Consider the following 11,684-nt stretch of genomic DNA (forward strand, 5'->3'; position numbering starts at 1 on the left):
TTTATTGAAGATGTTTTAAAAAAAATACAATCATAGACAGAGACCACAGAAATCCTCTAATCCAAGCTTCCACCTCAAATAGGAATTGCCTCTAAAGTATCCCCTAAAGTATCCCAGCTTTTCACCGAACACTATCTTTTACTACCTCAAAAGATGACCTGTTCCATTGCTGGTTTGATAAAATTGTTAAAAAGCTGCTGCTTGTACTTCTTTTTGGAAGCAAAGAATTGGAATAAATGGATGGATGGATGCTCATTGGTTGGAGAATGTCTAAACTAACTGCAGTACATGACCGAAATGCAATATTACTGAGCTCTAAGAAACGGGTAGGATGAATACTAGAAAGCATAGAAGACCTTGCATGAACTGATGCAGAGTGAAATAAGCAGAACCAAGAAAACAACACACATGATGACTACAGTGATGTAAATGGAGAGAGCAGCTGTAAAACAATGATAAGTGAATACTGAAAAATTACAAAGGATAAGCATGGCCTCCAAGATCAGCTATGGAAGGACACCACCTGCTACTTGTAATGGTGGGGAAACCTATGGGCATGGAATATTGAGGATGTTGCCATATTTTTTTCAATATGTTAATTGATTTTGCTGGTTGTCTTTTTTTCTTTTTCCTCTTTTTCTTTCAAAATGTTCTTTGTCACACAGGATGGCTCTCTAAGGGGGAGGAAAGTGAGGGATGCAGAAGAAAATGTAAACAATGTAAACACAAAAAAAATCAATAAAATTTATTCTTAAAAAAGAAAATTGTGTTTATATTGACTGATTTCTACCTCGTTTAAACTTTCACCTTTTGGCTTGGAGGCTCCAAGAATAAACTCTGCCTACTTTATAATTTGGCCTCAGACTGGCTGACCCAGGTTTTGCCCATTTGTCATGGAATTACAGCTCTTTTAACCAAGCTCCCCTTCCTACTCCCACCCACCCCCCAAGCATCACTCCTCTAGTGGAGAAAGTCAAAGTAAGTCTTAGAAATTCTTACAAACTTCTAATAAGAAAACAACCCCCCTTTACCAATGAGTATTCATTTCTCTAGAAAATGGATAGGGAACTATATTTCTCTTTGTTTTAACCTCATCCTTTTACTTAGAAAGTCCAACTAGCTCTGATTTGGAGCAGGGTGCCTCTTTTTATACCCAATATAGTTGAACAACATCCCCAGCCTTTGAGATGAAGAGTTGCTTCCGAATTAAATGGTTTTGATTATAAAATGAAGGCTTACAGTCATCAATTGGTCAGGGAAGAATTGGAGTCAATCCTTGCTGATTAGCAGGTTTAAAGATAACATGGACTATAAGAAGTTATTTCTGGGTCTACTCTGACTCCCCTATGCAATTACGCTTATTTGCACCTCTGCCCCTCTGTACTTAGCATTCTCATTTAATTATTTCAAGGCAGGATTTTATGGACTATTTACCCATGCTGATTTTTTTCTTGGTACTTCAGCTTCCAGATGCTTTCAGGGATGAAGTCTAGTCAAGATAACTTACCCAAGACAAACTACCTTCAGCAGATATTCTTTCAATTTGGAATCTGTGCAGTGGAAGGATGAATTTGGGGGATGCAGAAAATGATGACCCCAAAACATAGTTTGACTAAAAGCCCTTCCCTTTTGGAAAAGAATTGAGAAGCTATTCGTAATGTGCTCACATCCATTCAAAACAAAATATTTCTACATAGGAAGAGTGTATTAAGACTGGAAGAGTCAGCAAATGGAACAGACCATTTGATGCCATCCGAACAATAGACATTTGAGATATTAATTGGAAGAGTCCTCTTTTTCCTAAGACTAACATTGTCCGTGTTCTGAACACAGAGTGCTCCTAATTATCTGGCATTTGCGAATGAGTAATACTTAAGAGTTTAAGGAAAATTAGGCAAATGCACCTTGATCATAAACATATGTATACCATTTCATTTGACCATTTTAAAATGTGGTTTTTAACCAGCTGCCATTAATATTGAGCACACCATTCATCTGTTTCCCTCCTTGTTCTTGTAGTGTACATGGCAGGAATAAGAGAAACTCAGTCCTTCTGAATCTCTTTCCAGCTCAGGAAGAATTATTGAATATAAATTTGTATATTGCTATCTCATGAAACAAATGAAAGCTTAAATTAAATAAAAAGAAAATTAACAATCAGGATTAGGTAAAAAGTATTACATTTCCTCAGGGCTCAAGTTGCAAAGATATGTTTTTGTAAGAGAAAGAAAGGTCAGTTACCACTATTAAACTTGTATATTGTTTTATACTAAGCCCTTTCAATGGCCTCTCTGAGGGACTGTTGAGTTTGTATTACACTCTAATAAACTCCAGGTGTGTAGGACAAACTGAATAATCAGAACCTGATGGCCCAAACTAGTTAAAAATAATGTGGTACATTCCTACTTCTCTGCATTTAATTTATTGTTAATCATTGTTACTACTTACATTTATTGGGTAGTTTTTCTAGATTTATTAGGCACTACGTTTAACAGTGTTATCGCTTGTAACTGACTATCAGTGGAATCGAAAACATATTTTTGTAAAGACTCTTACCCTAATTAGTAAGTCGTTTCCCCTGTGAAACTAAACAGAACCCAAAATGTCCATGATTTTACCCCTCTTAAGTCAGAAGGAAAGTTCAGAGGAGGAACCTACTCTCACCAAGACCACCTGTTGCACCATAACAGAGGTAATGTCTTTCCCAAGATGCTGATGGAAGACAGTTGCAAAGTCAAGGAGTGTTCTTTTTCTTCGGACACAGAAGGGGCAGCTTCCTGGGGCTGAGTACAGGATAGGATTTCAGGGGTATTGGGGAAGGGTCGCTACCCCCAAATATCTTCCCCACCTACTCACTAATGTTGGAATGCTTTTTACCAGGGTCTGTATCCTTCCATTCATTTTCAATTTGTTTAGTCATTCATCCATTCAACAACAAACATTTATTTAGTGGTAAAAGTTAAATGTAGATGCCCCTGGGAGACAGAACACAGTGATCTGGATTTACATTAAGGATTAAGTGACTCCTTACTGAGAACAGGCATTAAATGGGAAGGGAAAGGGGAATAGGAAGCCACTAAGACGTGAAAACTTGATCTGGAGGGAACAGCAGCACAAAGGACCCCAGAGGGAATAGAAATGAGCTCCTTGGAACCCAGTCTAATGGGAGACAAGTGTTCTTATCTTCTGACTCTCTGTTGGACCTTGGTCAAATGTCTATGGCACTGATCCATGCATGACCCTGGCCAAGTCATTTAACCTCTTTGTTATTTTAGATTTGGGGGATGATAATCCCTGCTCCTCCCTTCGTGGGGATATTCCCAAGCATAAATGAAAAATTTTAAATATGAAATCACTTTGAGCCATTCATAAAAGTGGTAGTATATCTCATTATTTGTTGTTGTTCAGTCATTTCAGTCATGTCTGACTCTCTGTGACCCCATTTGGGGTTTTCTTGGCAAAGATACTGGAGTGATTTGCCATTTCCTTCTCCAGCTCATTTTACAGATGAGGAAACTGAGGCAAACAGGGTTAAGTGACTTGCCCAGGGTTACACAGCTATAAATATCTGAGGCCTGATTTGAACTCAAGCTTGTTCTTAAACACCAATAATACAATAAAGGCCCCTTAAGTGGTCTCTATTGAGACTACCAGCCAAACTGGTATTTAAAAACTGACATGTGGTGTCATGGTATTGTGGATAGATAGCTGGTTCTGAAGTCCAAAGATCTGAGTTCAGAGTTGTGCCTTAGGTACAAGCTGGCAATGTGACTATAGACAAGTCCCTTAGCCTCTCAGTGTCCTGGGCAGGTTTCTAAGGCTACCAATTTTAGAGAATTGACCATTTTTAACAACATTTCCTCTTTCCAATAAATCATAGGTCCAAACCCCTCATTCCCCAACCCCCTCATAAGTTTCTCTAACCAAGTATTTACTTTAAAAAGCAATAAATTAACATATTTTCATTGTTAGATGTCTCAAAGTGTTATGAGAGTGATAGTTAATGACTACTAAGATTAGCTTTGCTATGTTATCCTACATTTTTTTATCCAAATCATTTTGACTCACTCAATAAATCTACATAGAGATATTAAAGATAAAATATGACAGGAATAGGAGGTATTGGGCTGGAGTATTATGGGAATTGACCCATTAGTAGTTAGTCAGCAGGCTGAATTCTACATAGTTTATCAACAAGGCAGGAGTGGTAAAAAGGAGAGATAGTGCCAATCATGCATCTGCGCAAAAGGTAACTTTTATAATTCTTCTGATTACACAGGGCTCAAATCAAAGCCTTGAGAAGCCTCCCTTCCAACCTACAATACAACCTCCTCCCCCTCTCACCTCTTTTCCAATAAATTAATTCCAAGGAAACAATAGTTAAGAAATCGAATTGATTCTGTTAATTTTTAAAAAGGAGTCCTCCTGAATTTTTAAAAATCCATTTCAAACTTTTAAGATAAAAAAAGCAATTTTGTGTTTTCTCATTACGATCACATTTTCCAGAAATTTTGTTTCCTGAGGATGTTTTTTCTTGAATAAAAAAGGGGAGAAATATCTGGAGATGTATATGGCTATACAGGGAACTCACAAATGAGCTTAGAATTTTTAAAAAAAAATTCATTTTATATTGGTGCCTTTTGTCTTTACATTCTGTATGTTCCACTTGACCAAAGTGAACCCTTCCTTGTGAAAAAGAATTAATCCATCAAGCAAGAGCAGTTACCATGTGAAACTGCCTATGCCATTCTGTCCTAATAGCACCTCTAAAGGAAGAAACTGTGCTCCGTTATTTATTCATTGAGGGCATTTAAAAATATTCAGAGTCCTACTTTGCCTCAGTGATCTTTTCATCTACATCTTTTGAGTCATTGTGTACAAAGTCTCTTAGTTCCTTCACTTTACTCTTCATCATTTCATATAAATATGCCCCTGAATTTCATCTAAAGATAAGGAATAACTTCCTATAAATTGGAACTGATCAGATATTGAATCTTGGTAGGTAATGATTTCTCTGTCACTAGAGTGTATTGAAGCAAAAGGTAATTGGCCCCGGTCAGGTATGTTGCAGAAGAGTTTCCTATTATCAGGTAGAGTAGAAGTGATATTCCTTGAAGCAAAGTCCCTTTCACTCTACAAGTCTATGACTGATTCTAAGAATTCATGTTACTTTGAAAGCAGACTTTGTCCAGCCTAGAGGCAGAGGCTAAGGCTCTGCCTCTGTGGTCAGGCCTCTAACCCTTGACTTGAGTCTCCCCATTCTTTGAATTAGAGGCATTTCCCTTCATAAGAGGCTGGAAAACTTCTAGAAATGGGTGATTCCACCTATGGATGCGTATGTGGGAATTGTATCTATCCTTTACATATTACTCTGTACTTTCTCACTTACCCAACTGGACTATAAAGCCTTGAACAATGGGACTAGATCCTATTCATCTTTGGTCCATAGAGTCTGGTATAGGGCCTTAAATAAATAAAATAAATCTAGCATTCATATAGCATTTTATATATGTTAACTTATTTTATCTTCTCAATAACCCTGTGGGATAGGTGCTATTATCCCCCTTTTACAGATGAGGAAACTGAGGTAAGGGGGATAATTAGCATATCTCTGAGGCAGGATTTAAGTTGTATGCTTGGTCCACTGTAAAACCAAGCTGCACAAGGCAGACACTTAATAATTGCTGGTTCATTGTGATCTGGCCCAAACCCCAATCTGTCGCAGTGAATGGAGTACTGGATCTGGGACCACAAAGACTCAGGTCCAAATCTTGCCTCTTACACCTCCTAGCTATACGACTACGAGTAAGTCACTTAGCCCTTCTAAGCCTCTATTTCTTTATTTATAAAATAAGAATATTGAAAAAAAAAACCTGTCACTTTTATCTCAAACCTCACAGGTTTGTGGTAAGCACCCAAATGTACAAAGCTTTATAAAGTGCTTGCAAAACTTAAATCTCTATATAAATGTCAGCTGGTATCAACATCTCCATTTTTTCAGGGAACCAAAATGGAAGCTCTCTAATACTCCAATGGATCTGTTATCTCCCTGAAGTGGATATTTCCTCCAGCGATAAAGACTTCAGCCTCTACAAAACCCTATTCTGAGGTCTCATTGTGGCAAGTAAGAGACATTGAGTCCCCAAAGTCTATGCCAACAGAGTACAAGCTCTGGAAAGTTCTACCCTGCTGGAAAAGCTTCAAGTATAGTTCTGGCAACAGATTTTGCCTGCTCCTGGAAGACCAACCCAGCTAAGTAAATCATCAGGCCACTGACTACTTGGTGATGGATATATTTTGACCACAATAGCTCATGAAGCAAAATTAAAGCAAACAACAACCAAAAAGGGAATTACATAACAAATTTTAATTAAGACCAAAAAACACTTCTCTATTGAAATACTGGCCACAAGTCTAACACTGGCTGGTTGGCAGTCTTAAACATTCTGGGCATTCTCCTGTCTTGTACATAATAGGTGATGAATAAATATTTGTTGATTGGCTTTCTAGGAAGGAAGAACACAATCTCCTGGAGAAACATGCTCTAATCTAACAATTCCTTACCACTTTTTTGAAATTTCCTCCTGAGGTCATTTTGATTTTTTTTTTAATTCGCTTTATCTGCTGGAGAAAACAGCTCTAACCTAACAATTCCTTATCATCTCCTTGAAGTTTCCTTCTTAAGTCAGTTTAATTAAAAAGAAAACCAAACTATCATAAATACAAGCCTATGGTCTGCACCCAGTTTCCCAAGGAGTAGCAACACTTAGATATAGCCCTAATTGGTCCAAAAGTGCTTGAGACCAGGATTTCTTTTTAAAAAAAAATTGTTATTTTTTAAATTTTATTCCCCCCCCAATTACATGTTAAAACCAGGTTTTTTTTTAACATTTGTTTTTTTTTTTAAGTTTTTGAGTTCCAAATTCTTTCCTCCCTCCTTCTATTCTCTCCCGCTTCCTGGAGGCAGTAAGCAATTAGATATGTTATACATATGCAATCATGTAAAACATTTCCACATTAGAGACTAGGAATTCTTAACCTTTTTTGTATTATGGACTACTTTGGCAGTTTGGTGAAGCCTATGGAGCCCTTCTCAGAAGAATGAATTTAAGTCTAGAAAATGTAATGTATAGGATTACAAAGGAAACCAATGATGTTAAAATAAGAATAAAATATTACAAACACACAAGTAAAGACACCCCAGGTTAAAAAATCTCTGCTCTGTACTGTCATGATCTCTAACAGTCATCTGGAGAGATATAGCTAGACAAGCCATCATCAGAAAAAAAATGGACAGTGCATCTTCTCTGATGACAGCCTTATACTAAGGTCCAGGAAGAACAGTGAGTAAGAACTCTGTCAGAGTTCTTTCATCAAGTTTAGGAGAGGAAAGCAATCATCTTCTCTACAAGGCTCCAGTAAACCAAGTTGAGGAAAACTTTCTCTTCCAAACAGAGAGGACATAAGTTGCTTCAGACTCAGAGTCAAAGGGACCTTATGTTTCTCCAGAGTTGTTTGCACATGGTGTCCCCTATTAGACTGTGAGCTTCTTGAGAGAAGGGACTGGTTTTTTCCTTTCTTTGTATCCCCAGTGCTTACACAGTGCCTAGCACATAGTAGGTACTTAATAAATGCTTCTTGACATAACTTGACAAACTTGGTGAGGAATCCCGCTATGATGTCCTTGACTCATCCAGGCTCAGTTTGAGTGATGGGAAATCCAACATTTCCTGAGGCAGCTCATCATACTTTTGGACACCCCTAAGGATTCTATGATTGTGGAAAAAATACTTTGGTACATTTGACAGACAGCCAGATGCACCACTGGCAAATGTTTTAGCATTTTTCCCCCACCCCAAACCAAGAATTTCAAGTTATAATTTTATTGCTTCAATACACAGGATATCCCAAAAGTCTTAGTGAAGTTGTAAGGTTAACATAAAATTTTAAATATAAATGCTATAAACTGATGAAAAAAATTGAAAGTTTAATTTTAAACTTTTAAAATATTGATATAGCTCTTATTAAAATTCAGTATAACCACTGTCATGCTATAGATTGCCCTAGCAGATTTTCTAACAGTAAAAACTATGTTTACTACCTTTAACCAAGGGAACGTGAACAAAAATTTAAAACTAAAAGTATATTATTAAAAATTCATGGAATTAAATTTAAAAGAAGCTTTCAAATGATATTTTTATGTTTGTGTCATTTATACTTTTGTAGTTGCTAAGGCTTTAAATGGCACTAAAACTTTTGGAATAATTTGTGTCTATCTATATGGACAGCGTACAGACATACTTTGTTGAATTGTTTCTATTGTTTCCTGCTTTTTGTAACCCCATTTGGGTTTTATTTTGACAAAGATATTAGAGAGGTTTGCCATTTCCTTCTCCAACTCATTTTGCAGATGAGGAAACTGAGGCAAACAGGGTTGAAGTGACTTGCCCAGGGTCACACATCTACCGAGTATGTCTGAGATCATGAAGATGAGTTCCTGACTCCAGTCTCTGCACTCTATCCACTTTACCACCTAACTGCCCCCACACACACACACATGTACACATGTATATGTCATGGGATGCTAAATCTAGAGATGAAAGGGAACTTAGAAGTCATCTAGTGTGACCCCTTCATTTTCAGGTTAGGAAACTGCCTAAGGTCACATCAATAATTAAGCCAGGTCCTATAACTCCAAGGTTTTCCCCTCCACCATGCTAGCTCCCATTTATATAGGACAGAGCTCAATAAATGCTTGTGGAGTAACTTTTATTAATAGTACTGATAACATTCATTGTCAACCACTTGCTAGAGTTAGATGTTCATTCAGGGTTCATGGTTTTCAAAATGGAAATTCTCTGTATACACTTGATCATAATTTAGACTATCTGGGGTTACAAAGTCCAATAGTCTGTTCCAATGTTTTTTTGTTTGAGAGGAAAGGGAGGAACCTATGTCGAGTCCAACCCAAACTAAACTAAAAAGTATTTATTAACTGCATATTATATGCAAAGCACTGAACTAAATATGGTAGATACAAACAAAATTTTAAAACAGTCCTGGACCTCAAGGAGTTTACATTCTATCTGGAGGATCTACCATGTGAACAAGTAGGAATGTACAGGATAATTTGAGCAGGGAGGGTACTGACCATTAAGTAGGATCAGAAAAGGCTTCATGGTAGCAAATCATCTGAGTACTAAAGAAAGCTGGTGGTTTAAGAGGTGGAGAAGGGCAGGGCATTTGACATGGTCAGACTTGTGCAGAGGGAGAAAAATTAATATATTAGTGAAGTATGCTGTTGAATTGTTTTTAATCATTTCCAACTCTTTGTGAATCCATTCGGTTATTTTTTGGTTTTTTTTTTTTTTTTTTTTTGGCAAAGACATTAGAGTAGTTTGCCATTTCCTTCACCAGCTCATTTTACAGATGAGGAACTGAGGCAAACAGGGTTAGGTGACTCAGCCAGGGTCATTCAGCTAGTAATTGTTTGAGGCCAGATAATAATAGTGAGGATCTGTTGATGGTTGGGAAAGGCCTCAAGGTTATAGATCTCTGTTTTACTCTAATAGGGCTTAAGGCCTTAGGTCTGCAAGTCTTGAACCTGAAGTCTTCAGCTGAGAGTCAGGAGATCTAATATTTGTGGTTCCAAAGTCTGTAACTTGCTTCCTGTGTGACCTTGGGAAAATTGCCTTCCTTCTCTGAGCCTCTGTTTTCTTTTCTATTAAATGAGAGGATTGTACATTATCTCTTAAATCTCTTCCAGCACTAAGATACTATGAACTTCCACATGGACTGATATTAGTCAGTCAACAAGCATTTATTAAGCTCTTACTGTGTGCCAGGGACTATGCTAATTAATGAGGATACAAAAGAAAACAAAAACACAGTCCCTGCCCTCAAGAACTTCATGCTGTAACAGGCAGAAAAAATGCAAACAATTATGTAGGTACAAGATAGATAAGACGCAAATTAAAGGAAATCTCAGAGGAAAGAGACCCTGGCAGTGTTTGTGTGCTGGGGGCAGTGGAGGAGGGATTGGGAAAGGCCTCTGGAAGCAGGTGGGATTTGAGCTGAATCTTGAAATAAAGAAAAGAGAGAGAAGAAAAGACAAAGAGAAAGACAGAGATAAGAGAGAGGAGAGAGACATAGAAAAAAGAGGGCCATAGAAATAGAGGGAAGGAGGGAGAGAAGGGGAGAAAAAAACAGACAGATGGAGGGAGGGAGAGAGAGAAAGAAAGGGAGGGAAGGAGGGAGGACAGACAGAGACAGGGAGGAAGAGAGATAGAGAAAGAGAGGGAGAGAGGGAAGGAGAGACGGACAGAGATAGAAAGAAAGAAAAAAACGAAGGAAGGAAGGAAGAGAAAGAAAGGAAGAAAGAAAGAAAGGAAGAAAAAAGAAAGAAAGGAAGGAAGGAAGGAAGGAAGGAAGGAAGGAAGGAAGAAAGAAAGAAAGAAAGAAAGAAAGAAAGAAAGAAAGAAAGAAAGAAAGAAAGAAAGAAAGAAAGAAAGAGGAAGGAAGGAAGGAAGAAAGAAAGAAAGAAAGGAAGAATGAAAGAAAGAAAGAAAGAAAGAAAGAAAGAAAGAAAGAAGAAAGAAAGAAAGAAAGAAAGAAAGAAAGAAAGAAAGAAAGAAAGAAAGAAAGAAAGAAAGAAAGAAAGAAAGAAAGAAAGAAAGGAAGGAAGGAAGGAAGGAAGAGGGAGGGAGAGAGGAAAGTAAAAAAGAGAAATAGAGGAATAGAATAGTTGAAGTCTTCAGCCCTGTCTCTGACACATACTTTGTGACCATGAGCAAATCATCCAACCTCTCAGCATCACAGGAAGCTCCCTAACACTACATTACAGAGAAGTTGCTGATCTACACCTATGGAAGGAATTTCCACACTGTAACTTTCTTGTACCAATGAATTCAAAGCTCTCGACTCCATCCCACTCACCATATAAAAAATCCAAAATCATCAAACATAAAGTATTAAAAAGAAAAACAATGTAACCAAGATTCTTTCAGTTTGGAATATATTACCACTCTATTAGCATCAAACACTTGCAATGGTTCCATACTGCAGTAAAATCAAAATGTACTAGCTTGGCATTCAAGGCTCTCCACAAATAACTCCATCCTAATTTTCCAGATACGTCTCATATTTCTCTACATGAACCCTGCTGCAACCACACTTCCATTCCTCATTCATTCATTGTATTTTCTTGTTCATCCAAGCAAACATTTAATGATCACCTGCTATGGTCAAGGCCTAGTGCTGAGTGCTGTGAGAAATGTAAAAATGAAGACTGCTGTATAGTCAAGAAGGAGATAAAAGGAGAGGAGAGTAATTGGTCTCTGACCTGTTGATTCTCCCTTCCCTCCAGTTCATGTAATCTCAGAAAGCACAGAGCAGATAACAGAAGTAACAAGGTACTATTATATTAATAATATGCAAAGATGTGCTATGAGAGTTCCAGGAGGGCAGATCATTTCTAGCTAGGTCAGAAAAGATGTTATGTAAATGATGGAATTTAAGCTGGACCTTGAAGGATGGGTATAATTTCAACAGGCAAGAGATAGCAGGAGGCAAAAGATATGTTATGAACCAAGGTGCCAAAGTATAGGATCATGTTCAGGTAATGGAAAGTCTAATTCAGCTAAAACATGGGTTACTCAAAGGGAAGCAGTAAAGCCAGAAAATTA

The sequence above is a fragment of the Trichosurus vulpecula genome, chromosome 8, assembly GCF_011100635.1.
Source record: "Trichosurus vulpecula isolate mTriVul1 chromosome 8, mTriVul1.pri, whole genome shotgun sequence".
In the NCBI taxonomy this organism is placed as follows: domain Eukaryota; kingdom Metazoa; phylum Chordata; class Mammalia; order Diprotodontia; family Phalangeridae; genus Trichosurus; species Trichosurus vulpecula.